The sequence below is a fragment of the Canis lupus genome, chromosome 3 (assembly GCF_011100685.1).
Source record: "Canis lupus familiaris isolate Mischka breed German Shepherd chromosome 3, alternate assembly UU_Cfam_GSD_1.0, whole genome shotgun sequence".
Lineage (NCBI taxonomy): Eukaryota > Metazoa > Chordata > Mammalia > Carnivora > Canidae > Canis > Canis lupus.
Genome location: NC_049224.1, coordinates 49,314,293 through 49,329,956, shown reverse-complemented (window position 1 = coordinate 49,329,956; position 15,664 = coordinate 49,314,293). Strand labels below are relative to the sequence as shown.

At 44.5% G+C, this 15,664-nt stretch overlaps 1 protein-coding gene across 5 annotated transcripts in view; it reads left to right on the top strand.

The window, feature by feature from the left end:
• The window catches only part of SV2B (synaptic vesicle glycoprotein 2B), a 173,594-nt gene that overhangs the window by 33,967 nt on the left and 123,963 nt on the right, over positions 1–15,664 (top strand). The window contains exon 2 of one of the 5 annotated variants that reach the window (XM_038532754.1): positions 7,532–7,634. The exons of the other annotated variants lie outside the window; for them this stretch is intronic. The gene's annotated coding sequence lies outside the window, so the exon portion shown is untranslated. The remainder of the gene's footprint in view (positions 1–7,531; positions 7,635–15,664) is intronic. 5 annotated transcript variants of the gene reach the window in all.

Below are 15,664 nucleotides of genomic sequence, written 5' to 3'. Positions count from 1 at the left end.
CAAATATTAGGGTGCATGTAGAACCTGTCATCTAAACTGGGGCACTTTTGAAGATCAGACGGTGTGCCAAAATAACTAACATGTATAAATTACTGCAAAAAGATATAAACCCGGATTGTGGAGAAAACAAGGAATATGGCCCCCTGGCAAACAAGAGGGAAGACAAGGTCTCTTCTGTTCCTGGAGTTTGGTGGGAGTGAGAATCTGCATCTCACCCCAGATCATTTGGAAGTTGGGCTCATGCTCTTGATCAGTGGTTCTCAGTGTGTGGTCCAGGACCTGTAGCATTAGCATCATCTGGGAACTTGTTAGAAATACAAAGTCTTGGGCCCTACCCTAAATCTAATAAAGTAGGTGATGGAGCCTAGCCAGGTGTTTTGGAGGAAGTCCTCCATGTGATTCCGATGCACCAAGTTTGAAAAACACTGGTCTAGGTAAACATTTTAAAACTGATGTTCATCAGCTATTAGGAAACATTCCACGAATGTCACTTTGCCAATGACATTTTTCTTAAAAGTAATAGCAGATAGGAAAAAAGTTAACATTTTCCCAATAATAAACATTTAATGGCACTAGGTAGGTCTATAAATAAGGTATAATAAAAGTCGTATGGCAATTATCCTTTAAGAAGGATTTAAAAATAATAAAAATGCCTTTTATGTAAGTATTTTCTATCCCAAAGGTATGGTGATTGTCCCAGAGAAGGACAAAATAACACCTTCTTAAAGGAGCCTTTCATTAAATATATGGCTCTCTTAGGTGCCATTTTGGGGATCCTTCCTCCAAGGAGTTAGGTTTTTAAATGCTTCTGGCTGTAACTGTCTTTAATTAGCACTAGCTCATTTAGCGCTGGTCTCACTTAACCTGGGATCTGGGCAGCAACCATTCCTGTCTCTTCTCTTTGATCTACTCCAACAAAACTTGGAGAATATGGCTGATGTTAAGCTTCTCTTTCCCCACTGAGCTTCCTGAATTCACCAGACTGGGCTTGGGATATGTACCAGATATTTTTTGTGGTTTAAACCACCCTTTTCTGCTAAGGGCATGCTTGTGCTTGTCCTAAACAAAGTTTTGGCATGCCTCAGTGGCTGTTTATCACTTTTGTATTAAGCATAATAGGATGGGCCCCTCATTAATTACAGTCTTGCTGGGAGTTAGTAAACAGATGGAGAGATAGAAGTCTCTCTGCTTTCTTATGGCCACAGGCATCAAACAGAAACCCATAGAGCCTTAGATGAACATATGTTAATGCTAAGATTGTCCACACTTCCCCCAACATCTCTTAAAAATAGAGCAGTTACTGGATGGAAGCTAGAAGCACCAGGGTGGTATGGATTGGACCCAAAGAGTGGCCTAGAATTGCAGTGTTTCTTAAACCCCACTTCTAGAACTCCCTACATTATTTGGGAACCTTTTAAAATATAGAGCCTCTTTTGCACCCCATCGCAAAACAATTTCCATTAGCAGGTTCTGCTAATTGAGACCTGAGAAACTTCAATTTCGGAAAGTGTCTTGGGGGATTCTGATATACAGCTTGAGTATGGAACTGCTAATGTCAGAGATGTTCTGGCAAGGGCTGGAAGTTTTCCCCAGTCCTTCGCTGATGTCATCTATGGTCTTTTGCAGCCCAGATGTTAGGGACATGCTCTTCTCTGGGAAGATTTGATGTTTTCAGGAACATCTTTGCAGTTTGCTGCTTCAACCTAGTCCCAACCTAGTGAAGGGTGAGTCCATCAGGGTGGCCTGGTTGGGAACACAGACAGGCCCCCAGCACAGACAAGCTAAACCTGGCTCTGCTACTCACCACTTGGGGTGAATTAGCAAATTCCTGTGAGTCTCACATTGCTTATTTGAACAATGATAAGAATAATATTTACTTGGAAGGCTCTTATGGAGATTAAGAGAATATAAGTAAAATATTTAGTCAATAGCATAGCACATGGTGTATACTCAATAAATCATTATTTTTTTTCTCTTGAAGGTTCAAGCCTATAGTTGCCACATAGGTTTTTGTTTGTTTGTTTTCCTGGAGAGAGCTCACATTTTGGTGACACTTTTCGGCTAAGAGAGATGATAGAAAGTTTCATTTTGAGAGTTAATGCTGTACCTGGAAGAGTATGGGTTTAGAAGACAGACGCTTTCTGATGGAAATTGGAAATAAAGAACTTAGGGTCCCACAGTGTTGATGTGAGCTCCCTCAGGCTCCTGAGCAGCCAGCTGAGTAGCACAAAAGAAGTAGAGATATAAAAGAGTAGGTGGCTCTTGCAGGAATCTTAATGCAGCTCAGATGTTAGCAAGAAGCACTCCGACTCTTCAGAGGTAGGTATGGGTTGGCTTACACTGTAGGAAAGCCCCACATTTCTTGCAGGTCTTGGGGACTTTCATGCCAAGGTCAATGTTGACATCTTTCCTCTGCTGACTCCTGTCCTTTATTCTGGCTTACACAGCAACTTTCCTTGGTTGCCACAAAAACTCTTTGGATGTACAGCATGTTTTACTTAAGATTGGAGAAATGGGCATGAATTTATATCATAGTAGGGCAACAATTTAAACTCAAATAGTAAGCCTCCCTGTTATAAGACCCCTTCTTCCTGTGGCCCCTTATATCCCACTGTTCTGACAACTCATCCAGTTCATTCCAGAAGTGAATCATTTCAGGACCCCTTTTTCTGTTTTTTTATTGCTAACCCATGCTCCCAGGGTTTCTGCTGCTCTTAAAATGATAATTTCTTTTTTATCCCTGATCCAAACTAAAATATTTAAGCAACAAGATGCTGAACAAATATAGGCATGATCATGGGGGTGGCAGAGGTGGTATTAGCAATGGAAAGAGAGACTGTATCCAAGAGATACTTGGAAATAAGATCCCACAACAAATTGAGCATGAGAAGAAGAACAAAAGGAAATGGATTGATTACACACCTAGGTTTGGGGGCTATTGGAATGGGTAGCCATGAAAATCCCCTGTATCTCCAGAGTCTATGAATCCTGTCATCTGTTAAGAGAGGGAGAGTCATGGTTTTCCTTATCTTGGATTCTTTAAAACACAATCTTCTGTTCATGTGGGCAGTGACAAATGGTCAAATATTATTTGTTTATTTTTTTTAAGATTTTATTTATTTATTCATGAGAGACACACACACACACAGAGGCAGAGACATAGGCAGAGGGAGAAGCAGGGAGCCTGATGTGAGACTCGATTCCAAGACCCCAGGATCTTGAGCCAAAGGCAGAGGCTCAACCAGTGAGCCACCTAGGTGTCCCTCTGTTTCTTTCTTAGGGAAGATATGATACTAAGCTGCCTTTAAAATATCTAGGCTGCACATTCTCCTTGTAATGGAAAATGTTATTTGCTCTGGCAGTGCTTGCTGATGATGTCAGCAGACCACACACACTTTACTTTGAAGAAGCCGGATCATGTTTATACACCTGCAGGAATTAGCTAGAGAGATCAAGATGAGGTTCTTAGTTGGTATCACGTTCATTAAAAAAACACAGAAGGGTAAACACAAGACTGAGGTGGTTTGAGGAATATAGCATGCTTACACACACTTTTCCTTGGCATGCTTGAATAATAAGAAGAAAAGGTCTCAGGAGAGTCAGTGGTAAGTGTATATTTTCTGGATCTTGGAGAAGACACTGCTCAATATCTCTCCAGTTCTTGAGTCAAAGCTTTCATGGATTTTTAAAAAGCATTGGCTCATTCTTCCCCAAATAGACGGATGCTAGTAATAAATAATGAAAAAATATTGAATGCTAGGAAAATGACATGCAATTTTCCCTTCCTCTTTGATATAAGCCCTTCTGAATAATTAACGCACACATCTTTTCTGGTGGCAAAGGGCCTTTCCTTAAAGGGAGGAATAATGTGGATGAAGCTGAGAGAGACTTTCTGAGACTGTAGCCAGTTCCAAGGACTTGGAGGCTTTGGCCACTAAACCTTTTCTTTCTCAACAGAGGGTTATCTCTTAGGTGAAGACACGGTGTAGAGAGGTGATGCTTCCCCCCACTTTTCTCACTTTATTCTGTGATGCTGAGTCGTCTTTGGCAGCTGTCCTGTTCCTCATTTTTTAAAGTAGGAAGGTTCTATAATTAACTGGAGCTTATTTTTGCTGTGTTAATTAATGTGTGCATATAGGAGATTGCTGTTTTCCCTTAAGGTGTGATGAATAGAACTGGTTTTCATGGAAGTCACCTAGAGCTTTAGCAGATGTAGCAATTGTCTTTGGGAAACATTCACATTGGACAGCAAAACACAACAGATTCTGCTTGACAAAATCTACCAGGGTATAAAGGGTGGTCCTCAGATGCCGCTAGGCTCTCTGGAGGCATTTGAGGATGATGAGCAGACTGCAAAGAACCTGTCCACTGAAATCGGTCAGACCTGAATCTGAGTCTTAATGCCACCCACAGTGACTGTGTGGTCTTTGGTAAGTTGCTTAACCAACTGGAGTCATGTTTGTCCATTCTATAGATGGAATCATGTTTGTTCATTCCATAGATGAAAAGGTTCTAAGATGTGTAACTCAGCTCATGAGTCTACAAGTTGGTCATGACTGTTTATCCTATCACACTGCTAGCTCTTTGGGAACACACTCTGTGTCCTATTTGATTTTTGTCTCCACTGCCTATTAAGAGTAGGAACTCATTTTTGAAAGAATGAAAGAGGAATTGGCCTCGTTTGGTTAGTAATGTTCACAATGGAGCAGTGGCTAGTGATGGTGTGGACAAACTCTTGACCCCTAAACTCTTAACGTGTCTCTGTCCATAAAGGAATTTGGACTCATCACTCAATCTCAGAGTATTGGGCTTGCCAGCCCACAGAGGCTGCAACCCGTCCTTCCCACACAGTCCTTCTGGTCTAGGAGTCTTCTGTAGCTCCCTGAAGCTTCACAGAGACACCAGTGGTCCAGCCCAGGCAGCTCAGATGGGCCATGCAACCACTCATCTCTTGGGTTTTTCCATTGGCCAGTGACAGTATTGTAGGCAAGCAGAGTGTGACATGCAGTGGGATATAGGTCTCCTCTGCCTCAGAGACTTCTCTGCAATCTCTGCTTCTGCTCTTCTTCCCCCACTTCAGGGAATCTCTTTTTGCTCATGTGAAGTCGAGGCTCTCTTTTTAGGACACTCAGTTCCATGTACAGAATCCTCTTTCCAATAGACCTTAGGTCTTTGGAACACATGAGCCAGAAACACTCTCAGGTGATTTATTTTCTTCTCTGCCGTAAACCTCTCCTGGGTGCCAATGTGCAAAACTCACTACTTGCTTGAATGGGGCAAGGGAGAGTTAATATCTTAAAATACTATATCACAGTGTCCAAGAGGAAATAATTGTCTTATTAGAGATGGCAAATATTACAGGCCTTTAGGGGCTATGGATTCATTCTGGTTGTAAGATGGTGATAAAACTTCAGGTACCATCTCAGAATTTAAGGCAGGGAGAAGAATAGAAGAGATAAGTTTTCTTTTCACATGTTTCCATTTTTAACAAGAAGGAAAATAGCATTTCAGAAGCCCCAGAAGATTAACTTTTATATCTCATTGGCCAGGATTGGGTCACCCAGCCTCCTGTAACTACACAGGAAGCCAGGAAAACAACCGCTGGGTTTCCAGCCTCAATGAGAGGGAGACAGCAAGAGAGAGAGGGTCAGGAATGCAGTTGGGTTTGTTTTAGTCTGAATTCCTTCAGAAGCAGATGCTTACAGAAGGATTTGAAGGTAGTAGTTAGGTTGGTTGGTGGAATAACCCCTAATAGGGAAGTGGGGAAATGAGGCAAAAAGGAGAAGCCTCATGTATTAGAGCTCTCCAGAGAAATAGAACCAATATGTTTTACACACACACACACACACACACACACACACACACACACACACACACATATATTATTACATATATATAACATATATCTTATATTATTACAAACACTTACTATAAGGAATTGGCTCACATGGATTTGGGAGACTGAGAAGTCCAAGATTGGCAGTCAGCTAGCTGGAGACCCAGGAGAGCTGATGGCATAAATTCCAGTCTGAACCTGAAGGCAGAAGATGTCCCAACTCAAAGACAGTCAAGCAGAAAGGAAGAATTCTTTCTAGTCAGACTTTTGTTCTAGTCAGGCCTTCAGTGAAGGGGGCAAGGCCCACCACACCAGGGAGGGTGGTCTGCATTGCTCAGTCTACCATACCAGTTCACATGCTACTTTCATTTAGAAATATCCTTACAGACCCATCCAGAATAATGTTTGACTAAATGTCTGGGCATCCTTTGGCCCAGCCAAGCTGATACCTCAAGTTAACCATCACACCAAGAAAGAGGGCATTGTCCAGTTCTGATGGAGTGATTCCAGGAGCCAGAGCAAAATGTACTCTTAGGGAGTTACCATACTTCCACCAGCCACTGGTTGAGGCCTGTTGGGGGCAGGTTTAGTCCCTGACACTTTTGCTCTGCCCATGAGCTGGCAAACAGGCTTTGGCCACAGAATAACTTCAGGCAAAGCAGATACTGGCCATTGGAAGTCTGGAGGGTGCTCTCAAGTAGTAAGATGAGGAGATGTGGATAAGCAAGGCCATTATCAACGGACAGTGTGCCATGTACGGTGTGGTGAAACACATGGAGGTTGAACAAGTGCTTTTTTTTATCTCAAAACATTTTTAGACTTTTATTTTTTTTTAAAAGGCTTTATTTACTTATTTGAGAAAGAGAAAGAGATAGTGAAGGAGAGCATTAGCCAGAGAAGGGGAGAGGGGCAGAGGCAGAGGAAGAAGCAGGCTCCTTGCTGAGCAAGGAGCTTGAGGTGGGGCTCGATCCCAGGACCCTGGAATCATGACCTAAACCAAAAGCAAATGCCTAACTAACTGAGCCACCCAGGCACCCCTAAAAATTTTTAGATTTCTAGATTGATAAGTCTCAGATGTTTTGACCTCTAGGACTTAATTTCAGAAGAGAAACTTGGGCTCTTAAGACATTTTCTCTGAGAATGAACCACTAAAGACAAAATGAGGATCCTATAAACAGAAGCTTAAGGGATGGGACTATTGATGATGTTGTTACAACCACTGGGAGCTGAGGTCTTAGTCACTCCGTGAGGGAGGGTGAATCACATTACCTTATGTAACCTTCAAATTCAACCTCGGGCAAGATGGTGCTATCCATTGTTCCCAAGAGAGAAAACTGAGGTCAGGAAGAGGGAGGAATTTGTGCAAGTCACACAGCTGAAAAAGTCACACAGTGGAGTCCAGGGCCACCTGACGATAAAACCGGTGCCCTTTCCATGATACTCAGCTGTTCCTCCAGGAAAATAACCTTTCAAAGGCTCAGCATGAATTAATAATACTATAATTATACACTTCTACACTTTTTCTTGAGCTGACTCACACCCAGGGCAGTGGTAGAAAGTTGTTTTTCTAATGGGAGAATAAGTTGCAGTGACCCTCTGACCTCCTGCCTCCCTTCCTCTCTCCTTTCTCCTCTTCCCCCCCTCGCCTTTTCCTTCTGTCTCCTTCAATCCCTTTCTCTCTCTCTCTTTCATCAGATACATACAGCTGTTGGTAGCACTGGTGTCATGTTCCTGAGCCCATCATGGAAGCTCATGCTGGACTAACCATACCCTTGACCTGTTGATACTTCCTCCTGAGGTCAGTAGTCAGACAGTTGTGATATGTGAGTTAGACAAATGTAAGTTGCAAAAGAAATTTGGCTCTCTTCAATCCTTCTGTTATTAAGGTTAATACAGAGCAAATGTATGAAGCCCCCTCCTTCTTTGGAACCCCTCTTGATGCACAGCCCTTGCACAAGGGAGGACCAGGCACCCATGGTTTTGTCTGCTTTCATGAGCACAAGGCAGATACATGCTTGAGAGGGGAACCAATCAGATTATATTTTCTGTCCTGGGGATTTATTTATTTATTTTTAAAAATTTATTTATTCATGAGAAACATAGAAAGAGGCAGAGACACAGGCAGAGGGAGAAGCAGGCTTCCTGTGGGGAGCCCGATGTGGGACTTGATCCCAGGACCAGGGAATCATGACCTGAGCGGAAGGCAGCCACTCAACCACTGAGCCACGCAGGTGCCCCTGTCCTGGAGATTTATTTCTGAGGCTGTGAGAGACCAAAATAGTCACGCTGTGGCCAACCATGCTACAAAATCAGGTGTGAACCTCAGCTATGGAGGAGCAGAGGAGCTCAGAGTGAGCAGAAAGCAGGCAGATGCTTGCCAGGAAGCAGAGACAAGAGAACAGATGGCTCTGTGTGGAAGGAGTTTGGATCCTGCACCCCATCCCTCCCCAGGCTAGACTTCCCTCCCCTGTTGAAAAGAGCCACATGATTTTGCTTGAAGAACCCCACATGTAACTGGGAAGGGGCATGGGCTTCTTTTCATCCAGATGATCCCCAGTCAACATGATTTGTGTAAGAGCCTGTGGGCTTTGACCACAGATGCTACCTCATGATGGGCAAGGAACTTAGCCAGTACAGACATGGAGCACGGACAGCTAAGCAGGCTTGTGCAAATTCAAACCTGTGTGTTTACTCGCAACATTGATCAAAGCCAGGACTTCTGATTGAAACAAAACAAAACCACAACCATCAAAAAAAGAACCATAACAGTAATGGTTGCCCAGGGAGTTTGAGTCAAATTATCAGGTGGTTTCTATAAAAGAGTTAAATTTCAGTTTTATCATTTTGCTGTAATATCCCTAGGGGACAAATTGTGATTTATTTGCTTGGCTGGTTATCTAAAAAGGTAAACAGAAACAAAAAGAGGTGGGGATATCTAAGATCAGCCTAATACCACCCTCTGTGGCCTGATGAAGAGGTATTGACTCATTGCCATGTGAGGGGGTGGTCTGCACGGTGAAAGAACCATGGGGCATTTCACCCAGCACAGGAAAAGGTAGAATGGTTATAGGATGTTTAGGAAGGGTAAAGTTTAGGTAAAATGGAAATAAAAGTTCAAAACAAAGCAGAGATGGGTATCAGGGTGTCAGTGTCAGTTCTGGACTGTAAATTGGTCCAGGCTCCTGTTTCCTTGGAAACAACATAGTTAAGATAAATGTGAATGTCTTCCGAACCCCCTTCTCTGAAGCTCTGCTCTTGGGCTGGAAATCAGGGCCACATCTCTGTGTCAGAGTGACTTAGATCCTCCCCCAGGCGAGAATGACATGTTTCATTCTTACCCATATAATTTCCAAAGCTGAGTTTCTGGCTGTCTCTGATTTTAGAGATCAAGGATTTCCAGGATGTGAGAAAGCCGTGGTTAACTCAAAGAAGGTTATAATGGGCAGTGTGTCCTTGGGAGAAATATTATTTTCTATTACTTTGCTGCTGGCTTTGTCTGTATGTGTTATCTCAGCTTGATGAATCGCCAGGCAGATTTTTACTTCTTCGGTCTGAACTAAATCTTAACTTTCTCAAAACTTTGGGACTATTTGGAGGAGAATGTGGTAGGTAATGGGTCCGTACTCCTTAATGTTTCTCAAACTTGTAGCTATTCTAAATGATTACAAGCCATGAAGGTGCTTAAAGAGCAGCGAAGTGGGAGGTGCCAGCTTGGCTGGTATGGCAGCTGGGACATCCGCACCCCCCACCCCTGTCCCCAGTTTCGGGGGGTGGTAACACGCAAGGCCTCAGTGTTTCATTCTGGAGTCTCTTTGTGTTCTACCTTCTGAGTGGTCCATGTTGGTGTACCACATACACTGTCAATTTTTAAGAAGTGGAATCACATGTGCTTAAACAAATGCATTATAAAATAAAGCCTTTCATTGTTACCATGGAAGGAAAAATGGTATCAGTTGCATGAATTCAAAGTCACCATAAAAAATAAATAAGATGATGAGCAGTATCATTTTTTTTTCCTTGATGGTTGCTTATCAAATTTCCTGAGTTACAGACTTGCCTGGCCTTTTTAAAGAAATCAGGGAGGGTGATGGTGGCGAAGGGGGTGGTGGTGGAGAGGATAATAGCAAATATCAGAAAAGTGTTAAATCTAATGCCACACAGCATCAAACCAAGACTTTTTCTATGGTAAGACCAGAGAGATGGGAGAGGATTCTCATGCCAGGAATAAAATGAACACTGTGTTTGTGTACCACCCCAAATCATGGTGATGCCAACAGGACTGTGTATCCCACACTCAGGGAAAGTGGCATTGTGCTCTGAGACCACTGGCTGCACAGTTAGAGGCCAAGAAGGAATCAATTGCACCACTTCCTAGGTGTGTGACCTTGGGGGCAGGTATCCAGCCTCTCCAAGGCTGTTTTTTTATCTGTACAATGGGGATGGGAACTGCTCTTTCCTCTTGGGATTGCTCTGAGGATCTAATGAGCTGATCCATGGCAAACCATTAGCACCGTGTCTGGCATAGACCAAGTTTTCCACACACGTAAGCTAGGATGCTGGGACAAGCTTGTGTTGTGTATCTGACAAATAGCCAGTGCGGGGCTGGTCCTTACTAGTCAGATCTGGGTCAGACAGGGTGTCCACCAAAATTGACAGGAGGAGGGGGAGGTCAGGCTGAGTGCTGAGGGTCAATTCCTATGGTCTCAAGGCCACAAGAGCAAGACCAAACAAAATAGATAAGAACTCCCCCGCAGGGGGGCAATAATAGAACATCTGTCAGGATCATGGTAGGAGCAAGAAAGAGGGCCCCCCAAACCCAGGCAGGCAGTGCTGAAGTGTGTCTGCAGTTTTGTTGGTCCTCCGTTACCCCTTGTGAGGGTGGGTGGTGTTGATTAAGGGACTTTATTTCCCCAGAGACAACTATGGCTAGGGTCCTTGGTCTTGTCTCCAGAACAAGACTAGCCGGATGTCATGCATTCATCATCTTTTGTATGTCTGTTATGTGCTGAGTACAGTGTGTGGCACCAGGCAGGGTAGCACAGAAATATGGTTGGCCAGAAAGATTCAGTGTGTCGGGTCCTGGAAATACCAGGACCAAAGCACAGAAATTGAGTGTTAGAATGGGACACTGTGCTGGAATAGGCAAGATGCCAGGCACCAGCCCAGCCCCACTTGTCTTGTGGGGTCAGATTAATGGTCTCTGCATCTGTCCTGACTCTCCGGATGTGGGTTGAATTTTGTCCTGAAAAAATATGTTCACATCCTAAGCCTCAATACCTGGGAAGAAGACCTTATTTGCAAATAGGGTCTTTGCAATCAAGTTCAGATGAGTCATGCTGAATCAGAGTAGACACTAGTCCAGTGACTGGTGTCCTCATAGTAGAGGGAGTTTGAGCACAGAGACACACACAGAAGGAGGATAACCACGTGAGGGCAGAGGCAGAGATTGGAGCAGTACAGGTGCAGACCACGGGATGCCAAGAAATGCCAGCAACCACTGGAAGTTGGAAGAGGCAAGGAAGGACTCCTTACTGGATTCCAAGGGAGCACAGCCCTGCAGATACCTTGAATTTGGACTTCTAGCCTCCAGAACTATGAGACAATAAATTTCTGTTGTGTCAAGCCACCCAGTTTTGTGGTTGTTATGGCAGCCCTAAGAAGCTGCTCCTTCCACTGCTTTTACAGGGGTCAGGGGAGTGGGGAGTTCTTCCCCTCACAATGGTTTTCATGAAAAGAAAGACTTGTCAGTTGAATTGCATTCAAACTAAAGAAGAGGCTTAAAATAATCTGGGCCATTTGATAAAACTGGAAGGATTGGATAACAGGTTTGTTTCTGTTTTGTTTTTGTTATTTTTGTTTGTTTTGATTTTTTAATATTGTGTGGTGGTCATCATTCTAGATAGTTAAAACCATCATCTGGAATTAGTGGAATCTAGCAGTTCCCTAGACCCATGTGGCCACTCCAGATTCATGTTACCTCAACTCTGAATGCCACCTCCCCTCCTTCTAAGAACTGGTTGCTCCAGATACTGTTATTCTGCTGAGCTCATATAGACATGAACTTCAAACACAGGAGTTTGCTTGGGGAGGAGCAGGAAGGTCAAGGAATGGAGAAATGCTTTGTGTTCATGCCATGGGATCCTCCAGATTGCTCCAGGCTGGAGCTCAGGGAAAAATGTCTCAGGGGAACTTTGTGGCAATGCCCAAGGGACTTAGGAAAAGTGAGATCCCAATAAGCTTGCATTCTTTCTGTCAGATTTCAGGGAAAGGGTACAGAGAGCCATCCTTCCTTCCCTGGAGTGAAAAGAGAGGGGAGGCCTAGTGTGACCACTTGGGACTTCTCGGAGATGGGTTCTCTGGTGTGAAGTCACTTGATGAATGTGTGCACCTAGTAGAGTATGGAGAGACTCGTGACATCCAGTGTCAGAGATGTGTGCCTCGGTTGGCCATGAGGGCCACAGGCATAGCCTTCCTTTTCCTGAGATCCTCTTAGGAACCAATGTGGGGCCTGGGGGACACTACACAAGACACCAAGGCTAAATAAGCCTGGAGTTGGAGGTCAGTAGGAGTATCTAAGCATCTGAACAATCAGGCCAAAGCTCAGAACAATCAGGCCAAAGCCCTAAACGAAATGGCTGAATTAGAGTGGGAACCAGTAGCTGAAGATGAAGGCAAGGTTCTGAGAGAGATCACAGCAGAATGGGAACAGGTTAGTGATGGGAAGGTGTACAGGGGAGACTGGTGCTAATGACTCTGGACTGTCTACCTTTTTTTTTTTTTTAAGTTTCTTTTAATTTATTTATTTATTCATAGAGACACACACACACACACAGAGGCAAAGACACAGGCAGAGGGAGAAGCAGGCTCCATGCAGAGAGCCTGATGTGGGATTCGATCCAGGGTCTCCAGGATCATGCCCTGGGCTGCAGGCGGCGCCAAACCGCTGTGCCACCGGGGCTGCCCTGGACTGTCTACCCTTGATGGCCATTGGCTTGGCTTAAACATACAGGGGCATGTACTCATTTCTTCTTGAAAATCTCTAGTTGAAGCCAAAGTCAGATAGATGGAAACTAATCATCAAGCCAGAGTGAAAAGCAGAGTCCTCCAAGGAGCTCAATATCACCTGCCTCTCACACAGCCTGGAAAGCCTCCAGGTGTACCTCCTTTAGCCCATTGTTCTTGGGCATGAGCAATCCCCTGGTGTATGAGCCACATGGATACAGAACCTACCTCCTTTATGTGTGCTTTTGTGTTTATGTAAAGCACTGGGACAGACGCTTTAGTTAGAAGCCAAAACCTTAAGTCAACAAGTGTGGGCACAAGCCCATTGCTTGCTGCCTGGAGCTCTCTGTAGCTGTGTTTGGCCCCAGCTGCAGTGTCAGTCAGGCTCTGGTAAGGGTGTGGTTAATGCCTGTGTGTATTAAACACTGAGGTCATGAGGGCAGGTTAGGGATGGGGAGCTTGGAGAAGTCAGGGACAGGGGAGCAAGATTCAGGGAGGATTTTCTCCTTTTCCCCATTTCCATCCCTATTCTGAAGAAACTGGGTGTGAAATTACTGGATGCACAGAGAATAAATGGTACTGTGTTAGTTCATCTCCCCGAAGCGACAAGAAAGAGGCATGAAATCAGAAGAGATGTTCTAGATCGACCATGGAAGACCCAGCCATTCTGTTTCCTTTTTCCTTCCCATCTCACACAAGAGGTGATGTTAACGCTTCTCTCATCTTTCCCTGACTCCAGGATAATTTTGGCCAAAGTAACCATCTGAAAACATGGTTTTCTTCATGACTCTGTCTTGATCAAAAATAGTAATAACACAGACACTTTTTGATGCTTACAATATGCTGGGGGGTGTTCTGTGCGCTTTGCACATTGCAGCTCATTTATTTCTCACAACAACACTGTGATGCAGATGCTATCATCATCCCCATTCTCAAGAGGAGAGAACTAAGATGGGCAGGGCTTAATTAACTTGTACCAAGTCAGAGCTGGTAAGTGGCAGAGTCAGGAGTTGACCTGGGATCTGGATTGAGAGCCCATGCTGTTATCTGCTCTGCCTGTAGAATGAATAACAAGTTCACTGGCCTGGCATTCAGTGTCCTCCACCTGGGCCCCATCTGCTGTGTGCCCTGTGTATGCCTGAAAGTACTCTGTGTGCTTTCTTATATCCACCTTGTCCTCTCTGATCTTCGAGGCGTGTTCAGTTCTGGGAGTGCAGCTAGAAGCACTGCTGGCCTTGGATTCTGAGGATTTGGCCCAAGCTCATTCTGCTACTGACCTCTGTATGCCCTTGAGTGAGCCAGCTGCCCTCTTTGGCCTCCTATTTCTTTACCCATGAAAGGTAGAGAGTGGACTTCATAGTCCCCTGGTCTCTCCAGTTCAGACACTCTGGGATCCTGTGATGCTCTCACATTACAGTGTGATCTAGATGGACGTGGATGAATATCTCCTTTATTCTGGGCATAGTTTGGGCCTTACGTTCTGCTCCAGTTTCTCTGTGCATGCATCCCACTTGATGTCTAGGAGAGGCTAGGAGAGGCTCTGATTTGAGTCATTTATCTTCCTGCCATATGGAATATTCCATCGCACAGTTTTATACCAAACTTCCTCAGAGGCATTTGACCTATCATGTGTATCTGAGACATGCTGGCCTCTGTGACACAAGCATTGTTGATCCCTGGTCCAGATGGCTGTAGTCAGCAGAACATGTGGGCTTTTCCTAACACATGTGATGGGAACCTTAACTTAGGCAAGTTTCCTTAAGAAGTCCTTTAAGATTCCGTGGACATTTCCCATAGCCTGTCCAGTAGCTTAAAAATATGAAAATAACTTGACCATGTGCCTTTTGGAGTCGATATGATTACCTCATGGTTAAAAGCACAAACTTGCAGTCAAAGATGGGGGTGTGAGCACCTGCTCTTCTCTTGCTGTTTGACCTTGGGCAAGTTACTTAACTCTCTTAATTGGAATTAAACTTTCAAATCCTGCCTCATGGAATTGAAAGAGCTTACCAACTCCCTGGGCTCCCCCAAAAGGTAGAAAGAGATGGGATAGCAGGAAGTGCTGGGATCTTCAGGAACATGGAAGGGGGAGATACAGCCCAACCTGGGGGTTTCAGAGAAAGTGTCCTGGGAAAATGACACCTGAGTTGAGGCCCAAAGGATAAATAAGTGTTATCCAGCTGAGACAAAGCATGTTGGAAGAGAGCCCGGGAGGGGGTGCATTCAGGGAAGAGCAGGCAAGGCCTTCTTTGTCATGCTTGAGAGATTGAACCTTATTCTGCAGGTGATGGGAAGCCTCTGAATGATCTGAGTTCCTCTCTGGAGAGATCACATGTAGAGCAGCACAAAGGAAGGATTAGAGGGGAATAAGCCCAGAGGGCAGGAGTCCAGGTGGGATGCTGTTGTAGATAGGATGCATAATGTGGGTGTGTTTGTGATTTCCACAAGAGTGTCTGTGGGGCGGGTGAATGGGGAGCTGGAGAAAGGTCACCTGTTTTCTTTTAAAAGTTGCATTTTTTTCCTTCCTTCCTTCCTTCCTTCCTTCCTTCCTTCCTTCCTTCCTTCCTTCCTTCCTTCCTTCCTTCCTTCCTTCCTTCCTTCCTTCCTTTCTTCCCAAAGTTACTTGCAGTCTCTAAGCCACATGAGACTGAGCCAGCATGGAGGGGGCACCTTTTCTAACCAGTTGGCCCTTCTGCAAATTTCATCCAAGGTGCCTGATAGGCTCTAGGCAGCCCTGGTTGTGGCAATGCAGGAGGGAAATGAAATGAGGCCCCATAAAGGCAGAGACCAGCTGGATTGAGGGACATGAAAAGATTTGATTATTAG